At 38.5% G+C, this 13,310-nt stretch overlaps 2 protein-coding genes across 5 annotated transcripts in view; both read left to right on the top strand.

Moving 5' to 3' along the window:
• KIF5C (kinesin family member 5C) overlaps positions 1 to 13,310 on the top strand; it is a 312,660-nt gene that overhangs the window by 56,077 nt on the left and 243,273 nt on the right. The window lies entirely within an intron of this gene.
• The window catches only part of MBD5 (methyl-CpG binding domain protein 5), a 101,501-nt gene continuing 88,206 nt past the window's right edge, over positions 16 to 13,310 (top strand). For 2 of the 4 annotated variants that reach the window (XM_083405287.1, XM_083405285.1), the window contains exon 1: positions 16 to 597. The gene's annotated coding sequence lies outside the window, so the exon portion shown is untranslated. The remainder of the gene's footprint in view (positions 598 to 13,310) is intronic. The other 2 variants (XM_083405286.1, XM_083405284.1) reach the window with 1 other exon arrangement.

Raw genomic sequence — 13,310 nt, 5'->3', positions numbered from 1 at the left:
GCAACCTTTTTTCCCTCCCCCCCTCCTTCAACCCAGCAAGCTCCCTTGGGGCGCATGCGCAGTGACAGCCTCCCATCTTTCTCTCAGCCAGAACCAGAGCCTCAGCAGCAGCGGCAGCAGCTGATGATGAAGAAGAGAGGGAAGGGGGGGGGAGATTGGGGAACCTTTTATTTATATTGTTAAAGGGACAGAGCACTAATTCCACCTTGAAATGGTTTGCGGGGAGGGCTCGGCCTGAGGAGATTTGAGTTTCTCCCCCACCCGCAGCCTAGCTAGAGGATCCCAGAGAGAGACAGTGAGAGAAGGAGAGTTTCTTCCCCCGCTTCGGCCGTCAGAGGAGAGAGAGAGAAGAGAGCTAAAGCCTCTTAGCAACACAGTCCCCCCTCTCCTCCTCTTACTACTATTGCTGCTGCTGCTGCTTTTTGGCCCTGGCTGGAGACACCTCACCACACACACAGCAGGAGCAGCAGCAGAAGCCAGCTCTCTCTCCCCCCCCCCTCATCCCCCTGCTCTCCCCTCCTCCCCCTTTATTACCCTTTGTGTGTGTCTCTCTCTCCACTGCTCCAGGAAAGGAAATAAAAGTGGGGGGCAGCTAAGGTAAGCCTATCTGGGTATGGGAGAAGGAGGTAAGGCGAGCAATGCCTGCTCCTGCTCCACAATTTCACTCTGAGGCAAGCAGATCTGGATTGCTGGTGGGAGGGGGGGTTGTTTCTCTCTCTCTTTTTACTTTTGACTATAATAAGCGGTTTGATTGTTTCCTGGTTGGTAAAGTGGTGGTTATATTTGGGTTTGGGGGTTTGCTTGGGTTGGGTTCTTTTTTTTGAGAGATGCAGAGTGAAAGGTATCAGCATTGTGTTCTGATCTTGGCCAGTACTGTAGAGGATATTTGTATATTATAATTTGCTCACTCGTTGGGTAAAGGAAAATGTCACATTCCATGCTCTTGTCTAGTGTTTATTTATTCCTTCCTACGTAATCAAGTGTCATTGATTTTTGTTTTATTGCTTTGGGTTTTTTTGTTCCACGTTGATGCTTTGCTTCTGGGCATATACAAAAAGTCTTCCAATCTGCTGTTCTTATATAGTATATGTGAGAATATCTAAATATAGATATATAACTACTTACTGTTGGTACTGGTCTTGGGAACTTTCTGCTATGTAGAGAGACAGATGTTGACTCAAAGGGTGACTTGGAAAAGGCTTTTTCCCTGAAGTGTCTACATAGTATTTGAATTTTTTGTATTTAAGATTGGCAGTATGAAATAGAAGCACCTGATTGTGTATAGTTAATTTGTTTAGGTTATGTCACTTTTGAGATCCTGACTTTGCAAAGGGTTTTATACTTGCTTATAATAATAACTAACACATCTATTTAGCATGTTTGTGATCCATGAAATGATGCAGGTTTGAATAACATTACATGAAGTAAATATTGTTAATGCCATTTTCAGTGTCACCTGTTTCTGCTGAGACCTCTCATTTGTTTTTATTAAGGACTTAAGAATCAAACTTTCCATTTTACCTGATCATAAAAATTTAAGCCAATCCTATATATATTTACTTATTTATAAATCCCATTGATCTGGAGTAAAACTTTGCTGTAAGGGTGCAATTTGCCCAGTTTAAATTCTATTTAGTACTTTGCAAAAGTGGAATAGAAGCTTGGAAAATATGGTGATTATTGCAAGTCACATTTGGTACAGCTTTGGCAGCTCTGTTGTGGAGTTATTGTCTTTGTGTTTTTATTCTGAAATAGTTTAAAGTAGGAGGATATTTACTAAAGCTGCAATGTGTGTTTGAACTGTGAAATGTGCACAGATGGCCTATGCATTTCAATAGGCCCAGGGAATCTGACCAAAGTAACATGCAGCTTGATATGTGATGCTTCTCTACTATTTGAAGTCAGCAAGTGATTCTGGCCTTCTGAATACTTTCTCTGATAACATGATTTGTTGGCAAAAAGTACCTTTTCTAATCTTAATGGCAACATAAAACTTGTACTTTTGATCAGGTCAGATGTCTGGTGAAAAACAAATGTGGAAAGTCAGTGGAAAAGCTTCAGCTGTAACTCTGAAGGACAGCTTGCCTTCAGTATTCAGAGTGCTAAGCAAGATAACTTTCTGTTGAAGAGGGGGGAAGTATTTTATATGGATACATGTGAAGTAGTGATCCATTTATATAGATACTGGTTTTTTAAACACAATTTTAATCTTATTAAAAGCTGGGCACTTTAATTTAGTTCTGGAACAGCCTATGGGTTTTAATTGTTCTGTTTTTTTCCTGTTATGGTACATCACACCCATAGAGAAACCTGAGTTTGGTTCACTTTAACTTCAGGTACTGTGCTGTCTTAAGGTTTGTTGGTATCCAAAGTGGACTGTGGAACATTATTAACATAAATATGGAATTATTTTCATTTCTTTACTGATGGAATAATTGTAAGTGTTGATAAATAATATGATACAGCTTTGATTATTTATTCATTAATAACGTATGTTTTTAGTGCAGTAATCTGAATCCCTTCAGTGAACTGATCATAACACTTTCAGTTCTAAGCATACTTTGAATTCACAGGAACTTTTTTTTCATTAGACTTCATTCAAAGTGAATAGATTTATGATCAGAACCTGATTCTCTAATTCTGTGTATGTATACATGAGAATTGGCCTCATTGAGTGTTGCAAAACCTACCCTGAAGTAAACACTCATAGAATCAGGCTTTCATAGACTTTTACAAACAATTATACATATTTAACATTATTTGCGCTGTTAGGAAAACTAAATAGTAGACTTCAGCATATGCCTAGGCATTTGCCAAGCCCAACCATTACTAATTTCAAAACTTACTATTCATTATTTTTATTTCAGATATAAAATAATCTTCAAATTAAACCCAATCACAAAACCCACCAAAAAACAAACTAGTACTGATTTAATTTAATTTAGCTATATGTTTCTTTGAGATAGTAAAATAGAGAGGAATGTTTTTTGTAGGCTGATCCTTGAATCTGAGTCTTAGAACTGGAGTATGTGTAGAGGCAAGAAAGTTAGTATATATAGGGACCATAACTCAGTTACACAGCACATTCATTGCATGAAAAGGTTTATAGGTTCAATCCCTGGCATATTCAGGTAGAGCTGGGAAACAATATAAGCTATTATACATTTGTGTATTATACATCTGTTTGGGGAAGAAATTGGCTTGTTCAAGACCTTTTGAAGAAAACATATGGGGGGCATGAACAGAGTGAACTTGGTAACAATCTAAAGTAGCACAGGAAAATCTGCCTGGTTTTATCGTTAAAATTTCTTAAGGAACTCCTCATTAACACATCTTCATAAGGCCTTTGAAATGTTTATTGGAGATCACTTTGGTGATAGTCCTTAAACAACACAGATTAATTTGTCATGAATAGGACTTCGTGGGAAACATATTTTGAAAACAGTATCTGTAATTCTTAAAATGCATTTATACTAAGATTTCTTACAGCTGGGAAAGCTATGGTAAAGTCTAGGGCCAGTTGAATCAAAGCATCTCTCCCATCTCGTCCAAATACTTGATCAGTTGAATCCTATATATATTTACTCAGAAGTAAGATCCATTTCCATTTGTAAGTTTCAATAAACATGGATAGGAACTTGCTGTTCGGATTATATGCACATTCTGTACGCACATTCTAGGTTATGTATTGTAAAAATAATGTTTCAGCTTTTAAATGTCAGTTATAAAGCTATGAACCAGCTCAGCCTTGTTCTTTAAACACTGGTATTTGCACTGGTTTTGCTGGTGGTTCATTCCACCTGTTGTTCGTGCAACTGCAGCAAACATTGAGAGTGGGCCAAGGCTATTTTGCTTGTGAAAATTTTTTTTTTCTTGGCCAATCCAGTGAGGAGAGGTCCGTCCTGATAGGCATTGTAGCTAAATTCTCCAGTGCCACTTTAAAGTTCAAGCGCCTTGAGTGCTTAGAGTTTCTAAAGCTTATTAGGGGTTTTTTGACTGCTTAGTTGTTCCCCTAGATTATAGTCTATGATAGTTTGAACATTATTTTGTCAGTCATACTATGAAATCTTGCTAGTAGCCTTTAGGAAACAGAATAATAATAATAATAATAATAATAATAATAATAATTTATTATTTATAGCCCACTCATCTGGTATTGTTAAAGAACACAGGAAGCTGGCTTCTACAGAGTCAGACCATTGCCCCATCTAGCTTAGTATTGCCCACATTGTCCAGGGTTTCAGACAGCTCTATCTGGAGATGCTGGGGTTTAAATCTTGGACCATGAGCATGCGAATTAGATGCTCTACCACTGAACTATGGTTCTTCCCCCAAGACGTTTGATAGGATCGCTTGAACAACACCAACGTTTCTACTGCCACTGTTGATGTTGTGAAGTCTCATGTATAGCCATTTTATTGATACATTCACTTGATCTCCAGTTGATCTTTTTGTTATAAACTTTCAGGAATCCTTCACCAAAGCTGATTAGGAGCAATTATTAGCAGTAAACCTTGTCAGTTTCCTTTGTGTAGTTGCACTCCTTGAGCATGATCACTGCTTTTTTCTCCCTTTTTTTTAAACATAGAAATAGTTGTTTGCATCAGCTGACAGTGTCAATCAATCATTACATCAAGTATGACTTACTTTTCAAAACTTTGTTAAATATAACATTTATCCTTTAAATTTTATTTTTATATAGTGCTGGATGGGCATTCTCTAGCTATTGGAATAAATGCTGAAACATTTAGGTACACCTAAGCTTTTTCTGGATGTCTCCTTCATGGAAACTAGGAACCAGAAAGTTAATACTTACCTGAGAAGAGGGCTTCCTATCCCCATTCTGTCCGGCCTTAGCTAGGATGCAAAATGCAAGCAGCACTGTCTCCTCAATCTCATATTTTGATTTTATTCTTATTCACTGTCAAGTACCCCTTGTAGTATTCAGGACCAGGGACTTACTAACCAGAATCAACCTTGTATAGCTGTACTTTGTTATTTTGATATTACCGTGCTCCAGAAGATACTCCCACTTTGCCTACAACAGTATCTGTGTTGAGTATTTCTATAACTCTTTTTCTCAACTTGTCAGGTCTTTAGTGTTAGCAACCTTAGTAGCTCTTGTGTTTTCGGGCTATTAATCCCCACCCCAATATTCTAAAGAGCTCCTTTGGCTATATCAGTCTTCGATGCAGAATGGCATTAAATTTGACACATGGCTTCTAACGTTCTTTTCTTCTGGAAGGCTGCACACCAAACCTTTTCCAATTGCCTCACAAGGGTAGATTGTATATGTGGATATGTTTCCTAGAGCACACTGAACTTTGGGCACTATGGTGACATTCCAGGTGCAAAGTTATATGTGTGTTGTCTTCAGTTTTAATCTGTTTTAATTACCAAGCTCAAGATTGTGATGAGGTTCAGGGTACTTATTTTGGTTTTCACAGATGCTCTCGGATCTTCAGTGTTGCTGTGGCTGCTCTTCAGAGAGCCCATTGATGGACACAGATTAGGTGGCTACTATCCCTGAAAGCAACCTGTATCCAGCAGCGTAGTCAGGCTCTGCTGCAATCTATTATTGCATCATTCAGTAATTAGGCATACTAAGTATGGATCTCTTTGCCTTCTCAGAGAACCATCAACTTGCAAGGTTCTTCACAAGATATCTGGGCTAGAGGAACAGAAGCTCAAGACTCTGCAACCTTAGAGCTTTTGTATGCCTTCCCCCCATTCTAAGAGCCTATGGAGGTAGTAGTAGTGGCTTTTCTGGCCTTGCAACTCTGGTTCTCTAGAATTCTAGTGCAGCAAGTGCCATGACATCTTCCTTGTTCTGTTTCACTGAAGCATTTATTTTTCTGAATTGTGGCTTGCTAAAGCTAAGGAAAAGATAATAGTACAAAGTGAAATGAAGAATGTTATTTAAATATACCAAATGAGCAAGGTAGATTTTAGGATATACAGGTGTGGTGGTAGAAAGCTGGAAGTCAGCAGAATGGAGAATGTAATTTGGCTTTACGGGGCAAAAAATGCTAGAAGAGTGAGAAGAAGGAGTGGAAATAATTGCTAAGTGGTAGCAAAATAATGCAAACATTTTGATGTCAATAAGAAAAATTTAGATAGAACATGAGAAGAGAAGGACACAATTATTAAAATTCCCAGAAATTTTGAAGCCAGGTAGAAATATATACATAGTTTGTCATCAAACCTAAACTTTACTGCTTTACCAATGGGAAATGTATCATTTATAATTCAGGTAGAATAGAAAGCTGTACTATTTAGCATTTATATGAAATTAAAAACTATTAATAACCTTGGTTTTGTACAAACAAAATTATGAATTTACTTATTTGTAGTCCACTTCTTTTTGCGGGTCTTAGTCAGAATTGTTGTTGTTGTTGGTTAGTCGTTCAGTCGTGTCCGACTCTTCGTGACCCCATGGACCAGTGTGTGCCAGAATTATCATTGTCTAATTATGTAGATCAGCCTTTCCCAACCAATCATTCCAACTATCCTGATAACTGATATTGCGGGCTTCTGAACATTGGAGTTGTAGAACAAAAGGATGCAAAGAGCACCAGGTTGGAGAAGGCTACTTTAGACCATCTTTCATAAAAACATCTTTGAAAGTATTTCACTTATTCTAATGGGGGGAAATCATAGAAGTTTCTTCAGTGCCCTCCAGCATATTGAAAAAAGCTAGGAACCCCATTTTGCCTTAATATTTCTAGTACTCTCTCTGCCATTTAACATCTCTTGAAAGTGAGAATAGAAAACAGATGGAAAATTGTCATTGTTAATGGAATTAGTTAGTTAGTATACCACCCTCCATCTGAAGATTATAGGGTGGTTCACAGCATAAAAATATGAAATGGAAGCACAAAATGAAAAATGAACAAAAAGACAAACAAACCAATAATGCCACCTTCCACAAACATATTTAAAAGGCCATGGAATGTTTAATCAACCAAAGGGCTGGTTATAGAGAACGTTTTCACCTGGTGCCTAAAGATATGTAATGAAGGTGCCAGGCGACCCTCCCTAAGAAGTGCTTTCCACAAAGGGGAGCCACCACAGAAAAGGCCGCTCTTGTGTTGCCACCCTCCAGACCTCTGATGGAGGAGACACACAAATAACGTCCTCAGGTGAAGAGTGGTGGTCCTTGAGGTACTGCGGTTCTGAGCCGTTTATGGAACAAATTAGATGAAGTCTAGAATTTGCAACCATTTTGAGAGGTGATGAAGGACAAGTAAAGACTCTAGAGCAGGCATGGCCAAACTTGGCCCTCCAGCTGTTTTGGGACTACAATTCCCATCATCCCTGACCACTGGTCCTGTTAGCTAGGTATGATGGGAGTTGTAGTCCCAAAACAGCTGGAGTGCCAAGTTTGGCCATGCCTCTCTAGACTACAATTCCCATCATCCCTGACCACTGGTCCTGTTAGCTAGGTATGATGGGAGTTGTAGTCCCAAAACAGCTGGTGTGCCAAGTTTGGCCATGCCTGCTCTAGTCAATAATCAATATAGAACTCCCATAATTCTATAATGGGCATACCATTATATCAGATATAAACCTATTCTCTGAGTCTGGATCCTTATGTACCCAGGAAAAAAAAGAGGAAAATGTCAATAGGCCTGGGAAACCCCCAAAGTTTGTAGAATTAAAAAGAAGGAAGAAAAAGGAGTAAAACCCTAAGGGGAACCCTCCAAAGTAAAGTAAGGACTGAGCACGGTTAGTGGGCATGGAATATTGATTGTTCCAACCTTTTGAAAGAATCAGTTGGGTGGAATGGAGTATCCTGGTTCTACAATACACAGGTTATACTAGCATATTATAATGGTTGTTGTCTTCCATGTATTTGTCTAATCCTATAGTCCAAAATAAAAATCAGGACATCCAAATCTGGACACCTGTGAAGCCTAAAGAGGGGAAAGGTAAACTTACCTTATCCTTGCATAAAAATACCAGCGTTCAGGATACTAATAGCTGGTGGGGGCCAAGGAATGTGAATGTACCCTGTTCTTGGATTTACAGAAGGATATCCGTGGTAACATAGTAAAGTTTATGAAACAAGCAAGAGACCAGCTCAAAAAATTGAAGTGCTCTTTTACCACTAAAAGGATCTAGAAGGAGTGCGCTCTGATCCTTTAAGTAGTGTTGTGTAGCATGTCCTTCCCCAAATAAAGCACTCCCTCCCCAAATCATTCACAAGAGATTCTTATTCTTTTTAAAGAGCTATTGGAAAAAGTGCCATCATTTTTCTGATAGTGAATTCGCAATAATTATGTGCTTTGCAAATAGGTACTTCTTTCAGTTCTTCCTCAGCTCACTACCAATATATTTAATTTGATAACTGCTAGTGGTGGTATTATTAGGGGAGAAAGGGAAAGTTGCTTCATCTAGCCATGCTTCATGCAGTTAAATTTTTAGAAACTTCAGTCACAAAATCAATGTGTGATGAAACCTCTGAAATGTCATTTTGTAAGCTAAAAAGCCTCACATATTTTTGCCCTTTCTTGTAGGCTCATCAAGTCCTTCATTTTACAATGCTGTTTCTTTTTCAGTTCTGCCACATTCTTTTTAGAATGGGGCAACCAGAACTAAGCAGTATTGCAAAGTGCATAGCAACATCATAAATAAATATGGCATTATGTAGTTGCTGCATTATAGCCTATCTCTTTCCTAATAATTCCTTGCACATAATCTGTGATTTTCATTTCCACATTACTGTGGGTTAATTCCCCCCCCCCTGCAGAGAGCCCCCTTTAAAAACATGTCAAATTTTTGTTGTTTACTTATATCTGCCACCAAACCCTTTGCTCATTTACAGTTTATCAACGGAAAATGGGATTTATTTGAAGAAGCATGGCATCAATATATTTTGTTAAGTGAGAGACTATGGTATGCATGTTACATACAAAAGTTTACAACTTAAAAATAACATCACAAACTTCTAAATAGTTGTGTGTTTTGATTCATTTCACCAGATATATTTCCAAATAAGTACTCATTTGAAATATTAGAACTTGCAAAGTATAAACTATTGTCACTTTTAAATTCAACAGTTGTTAATGAATGTTTGTTGGCTGGCTTCACTCACTGACCCTATATAGACAAATACAAGATTGTGGCATTAATTTGCTTGGGAGTTGCTTCGATGTTAGTCCTGGTGATGGTTGGTAAAGTAAATTTGTATGAAATTTGTGGTATACGATTCAGAAAGTCCTATTAAAATATACACTTTAAACCAGGCATAGGCAAACTCTGCCCTCCACTCGTTTTGGGACTACAACTCCCATCATCCCTAGCTAACAAGAGCAGTTGTCAGGGATGATGGGAATTGTAGTCCCAAAAAACATCTGGCGGGCCAAGTTTGCTTATGCCCGCTTTAAACTAAGGTAGCCAGCTATTGCTACCAATTCCCTGTTTCAGGGAACACATCATCTGGTGTGTTGAGTATTTTGTTAGAGCTCAGTAGGTTGTCATTTAGCTTCTCTAACCACCTGTGCACAGGCAAGTACACAGGTATTTCAACTGGATGTCCTCCTTCATTCCTCCCATTCTGCTTGGTGCTACATTGGTTAAAGAGGGCTGGTTAGGTGGGCATATGGGAGGTGGGTGCAGACTGAGCATTTCCCCACCCCTGGCAGAGGCATGGCTGATAGGGAAAAATCGAGCTCTGTTGAGTTCCATGGGGATCCTCCCAGGTGGTTAGTGCTCCTAGAATGCAGGCACACCCAGCCTAAGCCTTGAATCTTTTGACATTTCCTCAATATAATTTTGCAAATCATAAATGTGCAGTATATATGGATTCTGTGCAATGGATTAATAAGGATTCCTTCAGTGTAGCACTTTTGTTGCAGGAATGCTGCAGTGATATCACATTTTCCCAGCATTCAAATCAGAATATTTTGTGTCTGGGAAATAACTCTGCTTGCCTGAAGAGCGCTCTGATTGCTATAGAATATGGTCATGTGAGTGTCACAGTACCTTGGGTTATAGTAGCTGTGTCAACACTTGCAGATAAGTAACTACATTATTTTACGGTATTTTGTTAAAAATTTAAAGCCTCTGTGTTCTTTCAGTGCTTAGCTGTAACATGGAAACCTTTAAAACAGCAAAAAGACATGATGCATGACAAGGCTGCATGCAGAAACACATAGGCATCTGCAAGTGTGCTTGAAAGATGCCAAGCTCATCTTCCAAGTACATCTGCAAGTGTCTATGTAGATAAGTTAAATCTCCCCTTGGACCTCCAATGGGCTTATAAATAGAGTTTATAGCACTCCTGAAAACTCATCTCTCTTGGCTTTGCTCGTCCACATTGTCCATTGCTGCATCTTGTGGTAGTACATTCCATGGTTTGTTAACTATGCACTGTCTGAAGATATACTTCCTTTTGTTGTTCTTGAATATCCCTCCATTTATTGTATGCCGGGTTCTAATATTATGAAAGGAGAAAAATAATAAACTTTCTGCACACCATGCATTATTTTATATACCTCTGACATGTGTGTGTCCCCACCCCGTTCACCTTTTTTTCAAAACTAAAAAGCCTCTAGTGTTGAAACCTTTCCTCATAGGAGAGTGTCCACAGCTCCTTTAATATTTTTGTTTCCTTTTCCTGCATGTTGACCAAGTCTACAGTATCATATTTGAGATGCTGTTATCAGAAATACATTGTGATATAGGTAGCTTTATTTTTTATACCTTTCCTAATGATCTCTAATATAGAATTTTCTGTTTTCACACTAGGTGGATGTTTTAATTTAGCTGTGCATCACAATCCTAAGATCTCTCTTTTTATTTGCCACTTCAAGCTCAGTATATCCATTTGGGGTTTTTTTGTCCCAATGTGCAATATTTAACACTTGGACCATATTTGTCATTTTACTGCCCATTCACCCATCTTGGAGAGATTCTTGTGAACTACCAGGATAGATCATGTTATGAGAAAAACTCACTGCTCATCCCTAACTCCAGATAATTTTAAAAACAAGTTAACAAGCACAAGTCTGAATACAGATGCTTATGGAACCCCACATTTTTTATCCCTCTCTTGTGAGAACTCTTCATTACTCCTGCTCTCTGTCTGTTCAGTCTGACCCTGTGGTAATGAGTAATCAGAGGGGAAGAGGGAAGTTTTATGTGCAGGATAATGTATGGTGTCCAACACCATTGCTTTGTGAACAAAATAATATTCCTCTTGCAGAAGAACCTCTTCCAACAAGCACATATCATTCCAATAATGGAAGCTCACTGGGTAACTCTATTGGATGTTGCCCTAACTTAAATAAGTTAGGTAAATGTATTCCAACTTTTCTAATGTATAACAAACTTAGAAGTTCCAAAGTTTTAAATCACCAAGCCATTGATATGAATTGTAATTAATCTGTCTGAGATTTTTGGAAACTACTGTATCAAATACCTCCTCAAACTGCATTTTAAAACCACTTACATTTTTACTGACGCATCTATCTGAATAAAGCTACTTTTGGCTTGGAGTAAAATTGCAACTTCAGATTGAGAGTTTTCCTTTTATTCTTAAGAAGTGAAAAACAATCCCAGGTGGCAAAAGCAGAGCAGCTGTCAACAAGCTGTGCAAATGCTCTTGCTAGATAAAATGGATGCATTGGTAGAATTTAGGTGCATTAATTTTGTCACACATCTTTATCAAATAATAACGGACTAGTAATTTAGAGAACAGGGACAAGGGTAATAGAGTGGGAAAGAGGATGCTGCTGACTAATTCATAGTAGAAAAGACCGATTGAAATCAATGGATATACACTAGATTAAGTGTATATGCTTGAACTAGGGTTGCCATATTTAAAAAAGTAAAAACCAGAACACCCCAAATGTTGTTGGCTTTTTTTTTTTAGGAGGACCCCAAAATTGTGCCTAAGATCCAGGACAAAACACTGGGAAAATCTGGACATATGGCAGCCTTATTTGAACTTAACATTTAAATTAAAAAGTAACTTTTGCACACAAATATTATGAGAGTAACTTCATTGTTGCCAGTGAGATCCAATACTTCTGTATTGCAAGCATTGGTTGTATGTATCGCTAGCTAAAAAGACTCTCAGAGCAGCTTACATACAGTCAATTAAAACAAAACGGTTCCTGCCCACAGGCTTATAATCTAAGTACACAAGGAGAATGGAACACCTTTGGGCAAAGGCATAGAGTGGGCAAAGGCAAATTCAGGCACCAGTTGTTAAAAGGTAAATAGCAGTTCTTATAATGACCAGCTGGAAATATTTCAAGGACAGGAGATGCCCTGTGGAATGAGCCCTGCTTCTCATCTCTCCTACTAAGGCAACTTCTTGGAATGGCCACTACTCGATGAGGGAGAGAAGGCCCCAACTGGTTACCACTGGAAGCTGCCCAGAGTGGCTGGGGAAACCCAGCCAGATGAGTGGGGTATAAATAATAAAATTATTATTATTATTACACTGATGGCAATATTTAGTCTGGACCCTGCTTCAGAAAGTGGATTGATTTGACAGACTATTTGGGGGGGATGACCCACTTCATCTTGCATCCAAAGCACAGCCTTGGTTCAGAAAATCCAAGCCATTTATATGGAGAAATGAGCAAATTGCTGGGGCATTTTTACTTTTTGACAGAATTGGAAGACATTAGCAGGCAAGCACAGTATCCCTTGCTGAATGAATGTAGCCTGCCAAATTTTAGACGAATGGGTGTAGGGGGATGTTGTGCAAAGGTAGTCTTTAAAGTTTTGCTGCTGCCCCCTCCCCATGATGCTGTGAGTTATTTGTATGAAAATAGCATTTTTTTACTTTTTTAGGAAGGTAAGCGGTTAGAGACTTAATAATGAATGGTAAAAGCTATGAAGCTTTCTTTTCTTATCAGTTGACACCAACGTCTAAGTTCTTTGTACATGCCTCTCGACAACATTTTGATTGGAAGTAAAAAATAGAGACCTGGTAACATGACTCCCTGATTAGAAACTAGAGCTGTAAGTCAGAAGACTATATCCTGTCTTCTCCTTCCCCAATGTCTTCTATTTTTCTCTTTTGGAGTGATGGGGAAGAATATTGCCATTCTAACAGAGAGTCTGAGACTGTGTCCTTCCAATCTCTGACGTGGACCTTATGTTTTGGGAGCAGCTCAGTTAGCTTTCCATGGAAGGAAGGAGCCTTTCTATCCAGGGAGAGCTGAACCCTGAATGAAAACGGTTAGGTTTGTAATATTTTGTGGATTAGGTGTTCATACTTAACTGACCTTTCTTGGCCAATGATTTATGAATTTCTGCTTAAATTTAAACTGCTTATCTTATAAGCAGTA

This window comes from Podarcis tiliguerta (assembly GCF_965153285.1).
Source record: "Podarcis tiliguerta genome assembly, chromosome: 1".
Classification (NCBI taxonomy): domain Eukaryota; kingdom Metazoa; phylum Chordata; class Lepidosauria; order Squamata; family Lacertidae; genus Podarcis; species Podarcis tiliguerta.
This window is presented reverse-complemented; position numbering and strand designations above follow the sequence as displayed.